Genomic DNA, 19,869 nt, shown 5'->3' with positions numbered 1-19,869 from the left:
TACTTCTGAAGAAATGCAGTCAGTGTGAGGAGATGCTGAAGATCTTTTTACGGAACAATACTTTCAACATCACACCAAGTCAGTGTAAGTATCTGGATGTGTTTTAATTTAGTATTAGTATTTATCAAGGGTGTTTCTCTGGATTGGTCATTTAGTGTCAGAATTGTGAAATCACTGTGTAAAATATAAATATCCTGTTTATTTAATTTGGTTGCATTTAACAGATCAAGCACTCACTTTTTTATTTTTTATTTATTTATTTATTTTTACATTTTCATGGTATTTAGCTGACACTGTTATCCAGAGGGACCTACAGGGTAATTTCTATTACAGAGTTATGTTAGGAGTCTTACCTAAGGACACTTATTGATATACCACATCATACCATATTTGTCACACATAAAATCCTTTAATTTTACCAAAAATCATCAGTGGGACTTATCCAGTACTGCTTGTTTATGAATTTTACCAGTCAGGTATTATGGAGAAGTAAAGCCACTCTGCTGAAGTACAGAGTTATTCGGGAGTTTCAACCGCTATTTTCCCGTTCAGAGGTGAATATGATCAGCCTGTAGTCTGCTGCTAACCCCGGCTTGCACTGCTGCAGCAGCATTAGCATTACCCGCTAACCACGCTAAGCGCTAGCCCCTTTGCTGTCCAGGGGTGGGTATATCGGACTGTGGTCTCCGTGTTTATAGTGTTAAAACAATCTACGGGGAACAAACCACTAGCTGATATCACCCTGGCTTACCGGAACACTCAGCAGTTAGCCGCTTATGCTAATACTCCAGTGCAGTGGAATCTAAGCTTACTTTTCAGGAGAAAAATCTGTGATGATTAACATCCAACACTCATTTGACTTTAAAAGAAATTGTTTTTTATAACAGTTTTGTTAAGTTAGCTACCCCCTCTCCACACACCACCCAGCGGCGAGACCTGCTGAATTAGAAGTTCCTTATAGTGTCTCTTAAAATGCGCCTTGTAATCCAGTGTGCCTTATAGTGCAAAAAATATGGTAATGTAATTAGAAAACATGAGCTGCCAGTTAGTCATGATCGTCATTTTAATGGAGATCTGCTTTCTGATTAAAAGCTAAATTGAATTCTGAATATTTATTCTTTTTTGTCTTTAGCTCCACCTGCTGTTCATGTGTTTGCAAGGAAATCTGAGCATGATTCGAGTAAGCTGATCCTGACCTGCTTGGCCACTGGATTCTACCCCAAAGACGTGAAGATGAGTCTAAGGAAGTTCACCACTTCATTTCCTGATCATCTGATCACATCTTCTGCAGTCAGACCCAATGATGATGGAACCTACCAGCTGAGGAAGAGTGTGGAGATACAGGAAGACGATCCAGCAGATTATTACTGTTACGTGAATCACAGCTCCCTCCAAACTCCAGTGATTAAAAAATGGGGTAAATATATCCACTTGACCACATTGTTGTGAGATTTTAGTTATTTACTCTGGGGTTCCAGTCAAGGCTCGAGAATGAGACAATTATTTATATTTCTTCTCTTGACTTGCAATTTAGAGAAATAATACAGTACACAGATTATTAGGTGGCATTTCAGTAGATAGAAGTGTACAGTGAGGAAAATAGGTATTTGAACACCCTGCAATTTTGCAAGTTATCCCACTTAGAAATCATGAAGGGGTCTGAAATTTTCATCTTAGGTGCACGTCCACTGTGAGAGACAATCTAAAAAAAATCCAGAAACCACAATGTATGATTTTTTAATAATTTATTTGTGTTACTACTGCAAATAAGTATTTGAACACCTAACACTTAAAGCTCCACTAGGTAGGAATGAGATTTTGTGCTTGTGGGCTCCCCCTACAGTTGCAGAGTGTAATAAATTAGAGGTCTGCACGGGACTGTTTTTTAAAACACGCTCCCGCGTGTTTTTGACCCGCTCCTGGCAAAAAAACACTTCTTTTAATCCCGCTCTGCCCGCCACATACACATTTCTGCCGCTCCTGTCCCGCAGTCCGTGTAGGACTCGAATGAATCGCATATAGTACTTCAAATCCCCTGCTGGCAGAATTTTTCTCCTGGCACTTTTTAATCTACAGTACCAACATAACATTATGGATATATATAAATATATATATATATATATATATATATATATATATATATATATATATATATATATATATATATATTTATTTATGTATAATCCACCTGCATATGAGCTACTTTTTCCATCAGAAAGTAAAAAGCACACGAAAATAATTACAACCATCATCAATTTGTCTCTTTTAGCATGAAATGTTTACTTAATTGTAATCAGGACTGAAACAAGACATTTCTTCTGTTTCTACAGCTGATAAAACAGCGTGTTTTAAACAGAGTAGCACTGTTAGCCCTCACCACCAAACAAGAACAGCATGAAATAATATTAAAACTAAAACACAGAATCATTAAACAACTCCAAATAGCGTTTTGTAGTCCTTGTAGAACTGTTAGAACTACATACAGGTCTGAAAGCAGGTCTCAGTGCTGGAAAGCAGGGCGCAGTTCTCGCGAGCGTTGGTCGCGACCGCCTAGTAAAACTTACAGAGTCTGGTTTGAGCTCAGAGGAGCTCCGGCACAGACATGAGAAACACCACTATTCCTCCTATTACACCTCAATGCAGCGCTGCAGTGAGTTTCAAGCTGTAATTTTACTTCTTTAAAAAGATCAATAATCAAGAAAATCCAACCTAGTGGGGCTTTAATATTTGGTACAGTAGCCTTTGTTTGCAATTATAGAGGTCAAACTTTTCCTGTAGTTTTTCCACCAGGTTTGCACAAACTGCAGCAGGGATTTTGGCCCATTACTCCACACAGATCTTCTCCAGATCAGTCAGGTTTCTGGGCTGTAGCTAAGGAACACGAGTTTGAGCTCCATCCAAAGATTTTCTATAGGGTTTAGGTCTGGAGACTGGAGGCCACTCCAGAAGCTTGATATGCATCTTATGGAGCCACTCCTTGGTTATCCTGGCTGTGTGCTTTGGGTCATTGTCACGTTGGAAGACCCAACCACGACTCATCTTCAATGCTCTAACTGAGGGAAGGAGGTTGTTCCCCAAAATCTCACAATACATGGCCCCGGTCATCCTCCCCTTAATATAGTGCAGTCGTCCTGTCCCATGTGCAAAGCATGATGCTTCCACCCCCATGTTTCACAGTAGGGATGTTGTTTTTGGGATGGTACTTATCGTTCTTCCTCCTTCAAACACGGAGAGTGGATTTAAGACCAATAATTTCTAGTTTGGTCTTATCTGACGAGTTTTAATGTATTAATGTCTAATAATTGCTCCAACAGTTGATCTTTTTGCCTTTGGGGAGGTCTACAGTTTAATCTCTGGTGTCTTTGGACATGTCTTTGGTCTTATAGCCATGTTAGTAGTTGGAGTCTTCCATGATTTCTAAGTGGGAGAACTTGCAAAGTCGCAGGGTGTTCAAATACTTATTTTCCTCACTGAGCGTGTGTGATTTTAAATAATGAAAAGAAGGGTTAGTCACATACATTCTACGCTCACATCCTTCCCCATATCTACAGTAATAGCTTTTCTAGCAGTTTCTAATGGGTAATTACTAACAGAAGTTATTAATGAGGAGACCAACTACTGGTTAGTATATAAAGTCGAATCCGTCAACAAAAAGAGCCGATCAACTTGGTGCTCAGACTGTGAGTAATGGAGATCTGCACAAGCGCAGTAGCCAAAACAAAATCAAGGTTGTTTATGCATTATAGAGCCAAACGTTACAAACTGTTCTAGTGGTTTTAACAGTGATTTAAATGGTAGTAAGAGTATTTTGGCTGGTCTTGTACGAGTGGATATAATGTTCTAAAAAACAGTTCAAGTCTATTGTACCAACCTTCAACTTCAGCTTAAAATGAAAGTGCATTTCTAAAAAAAAAACTCATTCCTCATTATTAGGTAAATTGTCATTCTTTGAGATACTATGCCATTATATTGTCATAATAAGTCAGAAAGAAAATCTAAGTATTGTACAATAACTTAGTATCTCGAAATAGCATCTCAGTATTAAAAAAAATGTCTCAAAATAATGACTAAGTATCTTAAAATAATGACTTAGTGTCTCAAAAATAGGAATATCTTATATTACCGGCTTAGTATCTCAGAATAACAACTTAGTACCTCAAAATGACAACTTAGTATTAAAAAAATGAGATAATATCTCAAAATAATGACTTAGTATCCCAAAGTAATGGCTTAGTGTCTTAAAATAACGACTAAGTATCTTAAAACTAGAATCTGACAATAACAAATTTGAATCACAAAATAATAAAATAATTTCTCACGATAACAACATAATGTGTGATGAGATAATGAGAAATGATGAGAAAATCTCAGAATGACTTAATATCTTAAAATAACAACATTGTAGATCCCACAGAATCACTGTTGTGTTTACAGTTATTATATAATCACTAGTGTTTATCAGTAGTTGACCAGTATAGGATATTTTCTGTATACTTATTTTATTTGTGTTTTTTAGATGAAAAATGCATTAACTGCACAGATGGGAGATCACGGACTGGACTGATCATTGTTCTGATCCTAGTGGTTGCGTTGATCATCTGTGTTCTGATCTGTGAGTACAGATGCTTTATTAAACGTCCTCTAATCTCTTCTTCAGTAGATTAAGTGTCCTTATCTGCTGTTACTTCAAGAAATGGTAAATTTCCTAATAAATAAAAGTGTAATTTACTGGAAGATAATTTGTGAGAAAGCTGATAAGGGTTTTATACAATGCAGTGAACATGTTCTTTTCCAGTGGCAGAATTTTTAGAATATTAATCCTGATCTCCGTGCCTGAAACAGAGATAAGCTAATCCTTTTTCCTTTAGCTAGCATTACTTAATGAGTAGTGTATTTTTTATAAAGGATTGATTTCCCTCAGAAATGTAGCAATTTAAATGTGTGGTGTCAATTAATATAAAAACAATAATCTGATTAATAACAAAATAATTATGTGATTATTAACACATAATATTTTACAATAGTTTTAAAGGTTTTATTAAAAAAAAAAGAAAAAATTAATGAACTGTAAATATAAGTTGTCACATTACTCTAATTTCTGTGAATTTAACAGATAAGAAACCTCAATGTGTGAACAACTCTTCAGCTCCTTCAGGTAGGTGGGACTGTGTTTGGTAAATACTGATTTAGTAAGCCGAGACTTTTGGTTAACCCACTTCTGCTTTTTGGCTGCTTGAGTCGAGTACTGTATTGCTGATGTGAAAATTTGAAACAGATTCTGCCTTTTAAGAAACCATCTGGGCTTGAGCCTTCCTATTTCTATAAGCTTAAAAATAATACTCAGATTCTCATAATTGGGGAAAAAAATAAAACCTTAAAATTCTTAAAATTTAATAAGTAATCTTCACTAGGACTGGGCGATATATTGAGATTTAAAAAATATTGATATATTTTCATATGTGATATAAGATGAGACAATATTGTGTATATCGAAATAGACTATGCTGCGTTACAGTGAGCCCCGCCAGTTCTCCTGCTGTCTCTGTGCAGCTTCACCTAGCCCCGCCTCCCTCCTCACTAAACACACCACCCCTCCCCTAACCCCGCCTCCCTCCCTCACTAAACACACCACCCCTCCCCTAACCCCACCTCCCTCCCTCACTAAACACACCACCCCTCCCCTAGCCCTGCCTCCTTCAATCACTTAACACACTACCCCTCCCCTAACCCCGCCTCCCTCCCGCACTAAACACACTACCCCTCCCCTAGCCCCGCCTCCTTCACTCACTAAACACACTACCCCTCCCCTAGCCCTGCCTCCTTCACTCACTAAACACACTACCCCTCCCCTAGCCCTGCCTCCCTCCCTCACTAAACACACCACCCCTCCCCTAGCCCCGCCTCCTTCACTCACTAAACACACTACCCCTCCCCTAGCCCTGCCTCCTTCACTCACTAAACACACTACCCCTCCCCTAGCCCTGCCTCCTTCACTCACTAAACACACTACCCCTCCCCTAGCCCCGCCTCCCTCCTCACTAAACACACCACCCCTCCCCTAACCCCGCCTCCCTCCCTCACTAAACACACCACCCCTCCCCTAGCCCTGCCTCCTTCACTCACTTAACACACTACCCCTCCCCTAACCCCGCCTCCCTCCCTCACTAAACACACTACCCCTCCCCTAACCCCGCCTCCCTCCCTCACTAAACACACCACCCCTCCCCTAACCCCACCTCCCTCCCTCACTAAACACACCACCCCTCCCCTAGCCCTGCCTCCTTCAATCACTTAACACACTACCCCTCCCCTAACCCCGCCTCCCTCCCGCACTAAACACACTACCCCTCCCCTAGCCCCGCCTCCTTCACTCACTAAACACACTACCCCTCCCCTAGCCCTGCCTCCTTCACTCACTAAACACACTACCCCTCCCCTAGCCCTGCCTCCCTCCCTCACTAAACACACCACCCCTCCCCTAGCCCCGCCTCCTTCACTCACTAAACACACTACCCCTCCCCTAGCCCTGCCTCCTTCACTCACTAAACACACTACCCCTCCCCTAGCCCCGCCTCCTTCACTCACTAAACACACTACCCCTCCCCTAGCCCTGCCTCCTTCACTCACTAAACACACTACCCCTCCCCTAGCCCTGCCTCCTTCACTCACTAAACACACTACCCCTCCCCTAGCCCTGCCTCCCTCCCTCACTAAACACACCACCCCTCCCCTAGCCCCGCCTCCTTCACTCACTAAACACACTACCCCTCCCCTAGCCCCGCCTCCTTCACTCACTAAACACACTACCCCTCCCCTAGCCCTGCCTCCTTCACTCACTAAACACACTACCCCTCCCCTAGCCCCGCCTCCCTCCTCACTAAACACACCACCCCTCCCCTAACCCCGCCTCCCTCCCTCACTAAACACACCACCCCTCCCCTAGCCCTGCCTCCTTCACTCACTTAACACACTACCCCTCCCCTAACCCCGCCTCCCTCCCTCACTAAACACACTACCCCTCCCCTAACCCCGCCTCCCTCCCTCACTAAACACACTACCCCTCCCCTAGCCCCGCCTCCTTCACTCACTAAACACACTACCCCTCCCCTAGCCCTGCCTCCTTCACTCACTAAACACACTACCCCTCCCCTAGCCCCGCCTCCTTCACTCACTAAACACACTACCCCTCCCAGCGCCCCTCCCTCACTAAACACACTACCCCTCCCCTAGCCCTGCCTCCTTCACTCACTAAACACACTACCCCTCCCCTAGCCCCGCCTCCTTCACTCACTAAACACACTACCCCTCCCAGCGCCCCTCCCTCACTAAACACACTACCCCTCCCCTAACCCCGCCTCCCTCCCTCACTAAACACACCACCCCTCCCCTAGCCCTGCCTCCTTCACTCACTTAACACACTACCCCTCCCCTAACCCCGCCTCCCTCCCTCACTAAACACACCACCCCTCCCCTAACCCCGCCTCCTTCACTCACTAAACACACTACCCCTCCCCTAACCCCGCCTCCTTCACTCACTAAACACACCACCCCTCCCCTAACCCCGCCTCCTTCACTCACTAAACACACTACCCCTCCCCTAGCCCCGCCTCCTTCACTCACTAAACACACTACCCCTCCCCTAGCCCTGCCTCCTTCACTCACTTAACACACTACCCCTCCCCTAACCCCGCCTCCCTCCCTCACTAAACACACTACCCCTCCCCTAACCCCGCCTCCTTCACTCACTAAACACACTACCCCTCCCCTAGCCCTGCCTCCTTCACTCACTAAACACACTACCCCTCCCCTAGCCCCGCCTCCTTCACTCACTAAACACACTACCCCTCACTCTGATCTTTAGAGCAGACACACCCACTCTAACCTGAAGTGACCAATCAGCTTCTTCACATGGGTGTAAGAATAGACCTGACACTGTTTCAGCCCAGATTTACAGAACTCAAACTGCACTTTTTATTAACTTTTTCTTAAGCACTTTAAATGCTCTTTTTCCAAAAGCACAATGTTTTTTTTTTATATATCCCTTGTTTTTAGGCTAATATAAGTGGAAAAACAGATTTAATTTAAACAATTGTTTTTTAGAATTAGTATCATTTGAAATGACTTTCAGTTGTTGATTATATAAAATTCTGCTAGAACTGCTAGGCTATTCTAATATACAGGATACGGTGTTCTGTCAAATTGTCCTACTTTGTCATACCGTGCTGCCCTAATGTTTATTTACCTGTACAAATACAAAAGAAGCACTATTTTAGGGCATATACCCAGTGAAATTCCAGTAGATGTACGTTATTAGATTTGGATTGCATAAATCATTGTATCATGGCAAAGTTATGGCAAATAAAGCTCATTACAAACTGCTTTTGTATATATTTATAATAATAATTGTAATTATTAGTTTCCATTTACACTTTTGTGCAATGACAGTGCATCCAGGTAATTAAATTGTTTAGGTAAGCGCATGTGCAGTACCTTTAGGAGGCATGTATCGATAGGACAATTCGACAGAACAACGGCACTGAATTATAAAAGTACCAATATAAAATTTGGAACATTTTTTTTTGTCTCAAAAGTATCTTTTTGATATTATCTTATGGGATGAAAAAATATTGAGCTATATATCGTATATCGCGATTCAGAAAAAATATTGAGATAGTTTTTAAACCATATCGCCCAGCCTTAATCTTCACACATAAATGCATCTTAGGTTCAGTGGATTAAATGTGATAGACATTTTCCCTTACTTAACATGTTTATTCCAAACAGTATTTAAAAAAATAATAATTTGTTGTCACTCAGATACCCGTCTCACCATATTACCATATTTTTCGCACTATTAAGGCGTACCAGATTTATAAAACTCACTATCAATAAACGTCTGTTTTATGGTCCATTTTCATACACAGGGCGCACCAGATTATAAGGTGCATTATGCAAAAGCATAGTGCTAGCGGCTCGTCCCACGTAGCTTGATTGACACAGTAAAGCTTTTATAAAGGAGTCTTATTTTGAAGTGGTACTGCCTAACCATTAATGTATATCAGTAGTAGATCAGTATGTGATGCAGCATTTTCAGTCAGTTTCACTGATGGTCTATTTTTGTTTGTGTTCTTAAAGATGGAAGATGTAATGACTGTGTTTAGAATAGATAATAGATATATAAGTGTAGTTGTAAGTCTGAAATATTGTAAAATTGTGTGTGTATTTAACAGATCCAGGAAGTCCAGATGAATTACCCTCCAACAGCAATGGTGGTGTTCCTAACGGTAAATATTATTATATTGTGGGTGGGACATCAAAGAGTTAAACCCGGGCTGGATCAATCAGAACCTTCATTTATTAGAGGGGCGGGGCTTCTCCCAGTCAGTGGAACCAGTCTGAACTCTGATTGATTGTGTGAAAACTGTTTATAGTCCAGTAAATGTACTTTAATGTTATTACTCATATATTAATATAATATATGTTTTACTATTATCTAATATAATACATTGCATTAGGATAAGTTCACCTAATACTGTTTTGGGGTTTGATTTAAATGAGGATTGAGAAACTTCCCACAAGCTAGAATGCAAATCATGTTTTTCTGTGGTAGATCAATAAATTTATATTTTTACAGCTCTGGAAAAAAAATTGATCACTTAAAAATGATCAGTTTTTATTTATTTTACCAAATTGAAAACCTCTGGAATTTAATCAAGAGGAAGATGGATGATCACAAACCATCAAACCACCAAACTGAACTGCTTGAATTTTTACACCAGGAGTAAAGCAGCATAAAGTTATCCAAAAGCAGTGTGTAAGACTGGTGGAGGAGAACATGATGCCAAGATGCATGAAAAAAAAACTGTGATTAAAAACCAGGATTATTCCACCAAATATTGATTTCTGAATTTCTGAATTTGGGAGAAAGTTTATAGAATAAAACAACAATGTTCATTTTACTCAAACATAAACCTATAAATAGCAAAATCAGAAAAACTGATTCAGAAACTTGTGCTCTCTTCATTTTTTCCAGAGCTGTATATATTTTCACATTTTCATTTTTGTTTTACTGAAGCTTTGTGTTCTAAAGGATGGAAGATGCACTAAGTGCACAGTTGTGTTGTTTAGGACATGTTGAATGAGTTTAAATGTAAGATGGAGCATTTCTGTAATATTGTGTAATTTGTGTTTTTTTTTTTATTTTTACAGGTAACAGAAGTTCTGCTGGATCAACAATAGTCTATACTCAAGGTAGGTGCTACTGTGTTCAGTGTTACAAATAGACTATTACTGTGATACACACCTAAACTGTGATTAGTTTTTTCCTTTTTTGTATTGAATTGTGAAATATAAAGTTCATGAATTATAAAACCCAGTGAAGTGCTGATAGTTCCTTATCCTATATTTGTTCGTGTTTTTTTCTGTGGGATACTTTTTACTGCTTCTTTGCTACTTAGTCAGTGCAAATAAATAATTGTGGTTTGCTGAAATAATTGGGATTATGTAACAATTGACAGACCTAACTGGTACCTCTTTACAATAAGGCTCCTTTATAAGGGGGTTAATAAATTGTTTACAAAGGAGTTTATTTAATGTTATAAATTAAGTTAAAAATACTTTAAAAAACAACACATACATAGAAAAAATGATGACTGTGACTATTTAACATATCTAATCAAATAAAATAAAAAGTCAGTTTGGTCATTTAATATGTTATTATAGTTAAATTAATGAAGTTATGAACAGAAATGTTAATGAGGGAAAAGAAAGTAAGGTCTCTAGTAAGATCTGAGGTTTAGCAGTATAAATGAATGTGTAATTTGGTACACAGCAGACCACTGTTGCCCTTTATAATTGTGTTGTAACTGCTTACTAATGGTTTATAACCTAATTACTGTCATTATATATGTGTGTGTTTAGAATAGATAATAGATATATAAGTGTAGTTGTAAGTCTGAAGTATTGTAAAATTGTGTGTGTATTTAACAGATCCAGGAAGTCCAGATGATTTGCTTTCCAACAGCAATGATGTCGTTTCTAACGGTAAATATTATTATATTGTGGGTGGGACATCAAAGAGTTAAACCCGGGCAGGATCAATCAGAACCTTCATTTATTAGAGGGGCGGGGCTTCTCCCAGTCAGTGGAACCAGTCTGAACTCTGATTGATTGTGTGAAAACTGTTTATAGTCCAGTAAATGTACTTTAATGTTATTACTCATATATTAATATAATATATGTTTTACTATTATCTAATATAATACATTGCATTAGGATAAGTTCACCTAATACTGTTTAGGGGTTTGATTTAAATGAGGATTGAGAAACTTCCCACAAGCTAGAATGCAAATCATGTTTTTCTGTGGTAGATCAATAAATTTATATTTTAAATTTCTCTCTTTTATTTACATGTTTTACTAAAGCTTTGTGTTCTAAAAGATGCAGTAAGTGTACACTCATGTTTTTAGAACATGATGAATGAGAATAAATGCAAGATTGAGCATTTCTGTAATATGTGTGTTTTTTTTTTTTTTTATAAATATATACAGGTACTTGAAGTCCTGCTGGATCGAAAATTTTCAGTATTGAAGGTAGGTGGAGTTATGTTCAATTTAAAAATAGACCATTACTGCGGGGTTAACTTTAAGTTAAGTGAAGCCAAGCTCATTATACAAATCTGTAATAAAAAATATTTTATTTTAAAGTCTAATGAGTGCTGGATGTTAATCTACACAGATTTCTCTTTTAAAAACTGTAAAGTGTTTTAGTTTATTTACAGTAAGCTTAGATTCCCAGATTTCTCCAGCACTACAGCAGTATTAGCATTAGCGGCTTACTATAAGTGGCTAATGCCGCCCGACAGCGCTACACTGAGGAAGCCTGAGTGTTCTGGTAAGCCAGGGCGATATTAGCTAGCTGTTTGTCCCACATAGCTTGTTTTAACATAGTAAACACGCAGGATACAGTCTGTTTTACTCACCTCTGAACAGTGAAAGAGTGCTGTGGTTAGCGACTAATGCTAATTCTGATCCAGCAGTGCTAGTCGGGGGTTAGCAGCAGACTACAGGCCGACAATACTCACCTCTGAACGGGGAAATGGAGGTTAGCAGCTAATACCAAAACTCCTGTATAGCTCTCCCTAATACCTGACTGATTATTTTGGGGGAAAATTAAAATATTTTAAGTGCAGCTTATTGTGTGAAAAATACGGAAATCCATATTATCATGGATCACTGATTCCACCTATTTATTATCCTACTTTCACCCTTTTCTTTAATACTCAGGACTCCACAGGATGGACATGGTGGGGGTGGTGTATGAGGTGTTAGTGTGTGTTGATCTGGTACAGTGAGTGGATCAGATACAGCAGTGCTGCTGGAGTTTTTAAACACCTCAAAGTCACTAGAGTCACTGCTGCACTGTCACTACAGAATGTCCAGTATAATCAGTGGAGCTAATAAAATAATGATTATGATTATTAAGGTTGTTTTTTTTTAATTAAATAACATAGGGTTATTTTGCCCCATGTCTGGCCTTTTTATCCCAAATGTCAGACTATGTATTTTTATTTCTAAAAAAAAATTCCCCTCTTAAACTCCAGTCAATGCAGTGCTCCACTTTACTTTTCTAATATTTATCTCTTTTATTTTATATCACAATTAAATCAGTCTGATCATCACGCCGTCTCAGAACTTAAAGATCCAGGTAATTCTGGCACGAGTTAAACTGAAAAAGACATTCAGTTTGTGTGATTAAAGCATATTTTATCAAAAGAAAAGTGGATGAGGGGGTCGGGGATTATCCTGGGCAGATTCTCACCTTGTTTGTGGTTTGTCTCTTTTTGTGGTGTGTTCTGATCCTCTTCTGCTCTGCTGTTTTACAGATCACGTCTTCAATAACGGATATCTTGATATCGGCCAGAGCAGCATTAAATGAGCTACCTCTACAATTTGCACTTTGACTCATCTCTGAAGAACAAGCTTTACACATGCATTTCTGGACATGCTGAGAGATGAAGTGGGAGGATCATTTTGTGCCAAGAGACGTGCTGGCTGAGTTCCAGTCTTCCCGGTTTTGTATCTGACCGCACTGCTGCAAAAGAAACCGGTACTGATTGGATGACTACCCTTCTTGTCCCACCTCTCCACCTACGCTAAAGTAGCAGTGATTGGAACTCTTCCTAACTGGTCCCTACCCTTCACAAAACTACATCAGTTCTGATTGGATGTCGTCCCTGCCAAACATTTTTGTCTCGTTTTTATTAGTTGATGAAAATTGTGTCATCATTTGTATTATTTTATGCTGGTTTTATGTAGTTATCATCTCGTTTTTGTCTTGAAAAAAGGTTCGTTGACGAAAACAATAGTGAAAATGACTTGTCAACAAAATGAACACTGGTTGAGAGTGTGCTGACTTATGGGATACTTGTGTGGTACGGCAGCAGAAAATTACCAACATACAGCTGCCTTCTTTGGATGACTTCTACACTTCCCTGAGCCTGCGGAAGACATTCAATATATAAAGGACCAAAATCACTCAGCACATTTACTCTTTGAATGTCTTCTCTCAGGGAACAGATACAAGACCATAAGAGCACAGAGTTCAACAAAGCACATCATCACATCACCATGATCTTGTTTTGTATAGAACTCTGCACTGGAGTGCTCTTTACAGACAACTGTGCAATTTTTTAGCTGCATTTATATTTTGCTTCACAGTTTGCTTTCTTCTTGTGCCTTGAAAAGTAGTTGTTTGCTAATTCACTATTATTTTGTGATGTGGGCATTAAGACATTATTTTGAAGCAAAAATAGAAAACAGTTTATGTGGTTTTATGCTTAAGCATCAGATAGTCCAAATGCAATTCATTAAGCTAAATAGAAAAAAATATATATTTATATAAAAAAATGAATGGCATCATGTTCTCCTCCACCAGTCTTACACACTGCTTTTGGATAACTTTATGCTGCTTTACTCCTGGTGTAAAAATTCAAGCAGTTCAGTTTGGTGGTTTGATGGTTTGTGATCATCCATCTTCTTCTTGATTATATTCCAGAGGTTTTACATTTGATAAAATTGTAGAAACTCATCATTTTTAATTGCTCTCTTATTTTTTTTCCAAAGCTGAATATTTATGTATCTGTTTGGTGTGTATAGAAAATGTGCCTTAGAGCAGTACACTGTGTTGAATTTAAAAAAGGTGAAATGTGAGATTCTGTCAACACACTGTGCTCTCTCTCTCTCTCTCTCTCTCTCTCTCTCTCTCTCTCTCTCTCTCTCTCTCTCTCTCTCTCTCTCTCTCTCTCTCTCTCTCTCTCTCTCTCTCTCTGGGTTTTTAACTGCCTCTTGTAGAATGTACTTTTGCACTTTCCCTATGCTAATGAGCTGCTACCTAATGCTGTGTCACCTAACCCCCTTTCCCCCCTTACACTGATCACCTTGCAGCTCTCAACCACCTGAAGAGTCGGTTTACCCTGTGCTCCCATTTGTTTACCATGAAGTCACGACAGTCACCCCCCCCCCCAGGCCCCTCACTGTTATCCCCTACACACCCCTCCTTAAACTCCTATCTGTTTTTTTTATTATTATTCTAAGCTTTTATTTACTCCTCAAACTATGAAACACATCTTAGCAGACTGCCCTTCATTTTTAACCACAAGAAATAACTTTTATAGGGTTAAACATATGAAAGAACTGTTTGAAAAGATTCCACCAGCTAAAATTCTTTATTTTCTGGAAGTCCTTCATATGAAAAAACTGATGTCTGTGTCTGTGATGCTCAAGTCATGAACATTGTTGATGCAATATGTTACTGATATGGAACACAAAACAAACATTTTATTTAGTTGTTTTTTGAAAAGTAGATTAGTGATTTATACATATTTTGTCTGTTTGACAGAATAGAATCATCACTGCTGATCCCAGATTAAAAAACAGTATAAAACATTAGAGGAATGTGGAGGAACTGGACTGTAGAGAGAGAGGAGAGGGGGTGAGAGTGTTCAGAAGAACAGGATCAGAACTATAACCTGATCCTGAATCTGAAGTTCAATCAGAGAAACACTGTTTAAAGAGAATAGCTTATGGGTTCCTGCAGATACAAACTATTTGATAATATTAGCAGTTTTCCCAATAACAATTTATATATAATAATAAAAAAAATCCTCAGTCTGTCTGTGACTTTTATTTTATATCATAACTCAGTTCAAACTGTTAAGACCGGAATTATGTTCAGTGAAAAATATAAGAATATAAGTCTGTAACGCACGCAAAAAAGAAGATTCTAAAATTATAATATAAAATCAATATAAAGACTAAATCCTGTTAATTAAAATATTCTGAAATGTCTAGATATAGCTTTACAATATAGTTTTGAAACAAAGTTCTGATGGGATTTTTCTAGTAATGTTGAAAAAGGAATTTAACATGGATGTGCTACTCCGCCTCCTCTCTTTCTTCTTTCCTACTCTTCTCCTCCTCCTTATGTACTCCTCCTTTCCTACTCCTCCCCTCCTCCTCCTCTCCTTCTACTTTGCTGCTCCTCCTCTCCTCCTTCTTTCCTCCTCCTCTCCTTCTCCTTTGCTACTCCTCCTCTCCTTCCCCTCCTTTTCTTCTCTTCCTCTCCTTCTCCTCTTTACGTACTCCTGCTGTGCATTTCCTCCTCCCATGCTAATCCTCCTCTCCTTCTCCTCCTTTGCTACTCCTTCTCCTCCTCCTTTCCTGCTCCTCCTTTGCTACTATTTTATTATATTTATTTGTTTATATTTTTTTATGTATGGTGGCGATTGTATTATTTTCAGTTTATAAAGGCAGTAGTTAAAAGAAAAAAAAACAATCCATTACATACATTAAGACATTACTTTTAACAATACCATCTATAGATTACCACAATTAACAATCTATAGACATTCCCGCTGGTGCTCATGCCTTTTATTAGTCTAATATTTATGCTGTATCAATGTAAAAATAAACTCTAGGTTTAGGTGAAAGCAAAATGCTGTGCAGCTCCCCACTTTTTTTTATCCAGACGGAAATCACATCATCTTGTCAGTATATCACACATGAAGAACCCTATTGTTGCAAAAACATCAGGGTTTCAATAAATGAATTTATTAATTTATTAAATTAGTTACAAATTATATTAGGAAGCTGATTCTTCTTATTTTTATTCTTTTTATAATATTATAATTATACAGTATATTTATAATATATTATATATATATTATATTATATTAAATTATATATTATAATTATGTAATATTATTATTATTATTATTATTATTATTATTATTATAAGATGTAAATTACTCTTAATTTGCTATGAATATTATTGTTTTGTTGTTGTTTAAGCATAATATTATTAATATTAATTTTTATGCTTCAGCAGATCCGGTAATTTTTCTATTTCCATAAGGAAACAAGTAATGTCATTTACAGACATAGACTTACAAGTTACATATTTATTATATTTATATTTATTATTATATTATATTTACTTCAGTCGCTTAGAAACCTTCATTAAATTATTAATCTGGCTCTTTACTTTGGAAAATCTATTCAATATCCAAACTCATTGGCAAGCCCCACGCACATTATGAGTGTCAACTTATCTCATCATATCCTATTATTATGTAACATCAATTAGCTGATACACATACAGGCAGTACAATACACTGTATTTATTATAAACACACAAACTGACCAACAGCACCACAGCTAGCCTAATTCACTCCAGTCTAAATGCTGGACAGCCTGGATCATTAGCTTAAAAAAGCGCTGTTTAATTTTGTGTGCGTGTATGCATTTTTCTTGACGTGGCCCCGAGACAAAGTGGATCAGATCTTTCGCGCTGCGTGGGGAGATTGATTTTGTTACTAAAATTCTTTAATTGTAGTATATAACACTTTATAATACTGTTCCATAGTTAATAGGTAACTAAGCAGGAACTAAGCAGTAACTAATTAATAGTGCTGCATTAACACCTAAATATTTTCTATTAATTACCAGGGAGTACTGAATAATTACTCAGTAGATAGTACTGAACTAATGATTATAGTAGTTCACTAATAACTCCACAATAATTACTGAGACTTACATATCTCCCAGAGAACTACTTACTAATTATGTCTCCTTTATAATAACTATTCATTAATTACTGCTCACAGACTTTTAGTGCGCATTATTGGGATAATTACGGTAACTCCACAGCGCCGGACCGCTGGCCTCTATCAGTGTGTTTATCTGCTGCTGCAGGTTATTCTATCAGTGGTGATATTAAAGTCAGTGACACCACTTATCATATATTAACCTTACTTACCTTAGTATGCTCAATATCTTCCAAATGTTAGACACACTGAAATGTGCAGTAGTCTGCTTAACCCCCATTTTTGTAATGTTCTGTCAGTGTGTTACAGGTGTTTATTCTAAACCTGTGCTCTTCTTCAGTCCTCCTGGAGATGTGCTCAGTAGAAGTGATGGCTCACATACAGCTTTACTGTAGGTTGTGTCCTACATCCTTATTCTGGGGGGAATCATATTTAAATGAATAAATATTTGTGTTAGATAACGAACTAGGCATCCCTGTGTTCTTCATAGATAATTAATAAGGGGTCCCTGTCTTCTTTTTTCAGGAGTTAACAGCAGCACATGGTAACCCATTGCTAATGACTGAGGAGTTACTGTGTTCTTCTTTAGGAGTTACTGTAGATCATGTCACAGTATTATAAAGTGAGAAACATGTTAACTAATTACTGAGGAGTTACTGTGTTCTTCTTTAGGAGTTACTGCAGATCATACCACAGTATTATAAAGTGAGAAACATGGTAACTAATTACTAATTACTGAGGAGTTACTGTGTTCTTCTTTAGGAGTTACTGTAGATCATGTTACAGTATTATAAAGTGAGAAACATGGTAACTAATTACTAATGACTGAGGAGTTACTGTGTTCTTCTTTAGGAGTTACTGCAAATCATACCACAGTATTATAAAGAGAAATATACATTAATAATAATAATAATAATAATAATAATAATAATAATAACACACATTTAACCTAGCTAACACAATTAACCTACCTAACACACACACATTTCCCCTAGCTAACTTAGCTTGCTAACTAACACACATATAACCTAGCTAACTAACCCACACATAAAAGTTAACTTAGCTAGCAAACGAACACACATAATCTAGCTAACTAACACACATTTAAACTAGCTAACTAACACACATTTAAACTAGCTAACTAACACACATTTAAACTAGCTAACTAACACACACATAACCTAGTTAACTTAGCCAGTTAACTAACACACACATAACCTAGCTAACTTAGCCAGTTAACTAACACACACATAACCTAGTTAACTTAGCCTGTTAACTAACACACACATAACCTAGCTAACTTAGCCAGTTAACTAACACACACATAACCTAGCTAACTTAGCCAGTTAACTAACACACACATAACCTAGCTAACTTAGCTGGCTAACGCTAACTACACACACAACTTAGCTAACTTAGCTAGCTAACACACATCCTAAAGCTGGTTAACAACCCACAAAGAGTCCTCCTCTGATCCGAGGGTAAAATAAGCTGGAAAAGATCTCAATATCTTGATTACTAGTTTATTTTCAATCAAATACAGAAATATGAAAGCAGCAGAGTCTAAGTGTGTTTGCACTTATTAACACACACAATTCCCCTAGCTAACTAACACACATTTAACCTAACCCACACATAAACTAGTTAAGTTAACTTAGCTAGCAAACGAACAAACATAACCAAGCTAACTAACACATATTTAAACTAGCTAACTAACACACACACACATAACCTAGCGAAATTAGCTGTCTAACGCTAACTACACACACAACTTAGCTAACTTAGCTAGCTAACACACATCCTAAAGCTGTTTAACAACCCACAAAGAGTCCTCCTCTGATCCGGGGGTAAAATCAGCTGGAAAAGATCTCAATATCTTGATTACTAGTTTATTTTCAATCAAATACAGAAATATGAAAGCAGCAGAGTCTCTCTTAATGATCCCCCGGCAGCGGCAGCAGCAGAGAATTTACACGAAGGAATAGGGTTGCCAACTTTTCGAAAATGAAATAAGGGACGGGACGCTGTTTTACTGAGCTAATAAACACTTACTTCACAGATAAGAAGCTTTTTCTTTACTGAAATCCCCACAGGTGCCTAAAACTTTTGCACAGTACTGTATGTTTCGTTCAGAAATATGTTGTTCATAACAGAAATATTTTTAATGTAAGAAATTAAATAGTGTAATTTACATATAATATATGCTTTCAAATTGACATTTTTATACCATATCAGCTTCTGGAAACGAATATCGGACAGGAAACCTGGACCCTGCTCCCTCTCCCTGTATTCTCCTCAGCCTCTCGTTTCTCTGCCGCCGCGTGCTGTTAAACGCTGTTCGTGAGCACTGGTCTGTATTCTAAATCACGCCCTATCACAGGAATAGTGCACTATATTGTGTGTTAATCAGTGGTTAATAGTGCACTGTTTCTGTGATAGGGAGGGAGTGATTTAGAACGCGCCACTGCCACTTGCTTAGTTCAATATGCCTTTAGACTGATTTAGATCTATAGTTCCCCAGGTGGGATGTAAAGGTTTTCAGTAATTAATGTTGATTTGAGCAGTAATTAATGAATAGTTATTATAAAGAAGACATCATTAGTAAGTAGTTCTCCAGGAGATATGTAAGTCTCAGTAATTATTGTGGCGTTAATAGTGAACTACTATAATCATTAGTTCAGTACTATCTACTGAGTAATTATTCATTACTCTCTGGTAGTTAATAGAAAATATTTAGGTGTTAATGCAGCACTATTAATTAGTTC

General features: G+C 37.9%; 1 protein-coding gene and 1 long non-coding RNA gene across 2 annotated transcripts in view; one reads left to right on the top strand and one right to left on the bottom strand.

Moving 5' to 3' along the window:
• LOC125788844 (H-2 class I histocompatibility antigen, alpha chain-like) overlaps nucleotides 1-19,869 on the bottom strand; it is a 181,791-nt gene that overhangs the window by 73,741 nt on the left and 88,181 nt on the right. The window lies entirely within an intron of this gene.
• LOC125788893 (uncharacterized) lies at nucleotides 4,523-9,307 on the top strand. The gene is made up of 3 exons (XR_007429857.1): nucleotides 4,523-4,612; nucleotides 5,114-5,155; nucleotides 9,231-9,307. It is a non-coding gene; the product is annotated as an uncharacterized LOC125788893 (long non-coding RNA).

The sequence above is a fragment of the Astyanax mexicanus genome, unplaced genomic scaffold (genome assembly GCF_023375975.1).
Source record: "Astyanax mexicanus isolate ESR-SI-001 unplaced genomic scaffold, AstMex3_surface scaffold_31, whole genome shotgun sequence".
Lineage (NCBI taxonomy): Eukaryota > Metazoa > Chordata > Actinopteri > Characiformes > Acestrorhamphidae > Astyanax > Astyanax mexicanus.
Note: the sequence above shows the minus strand (reverse complement) of the source record. Positions and strands in the feature narration are given on the sequence as shown.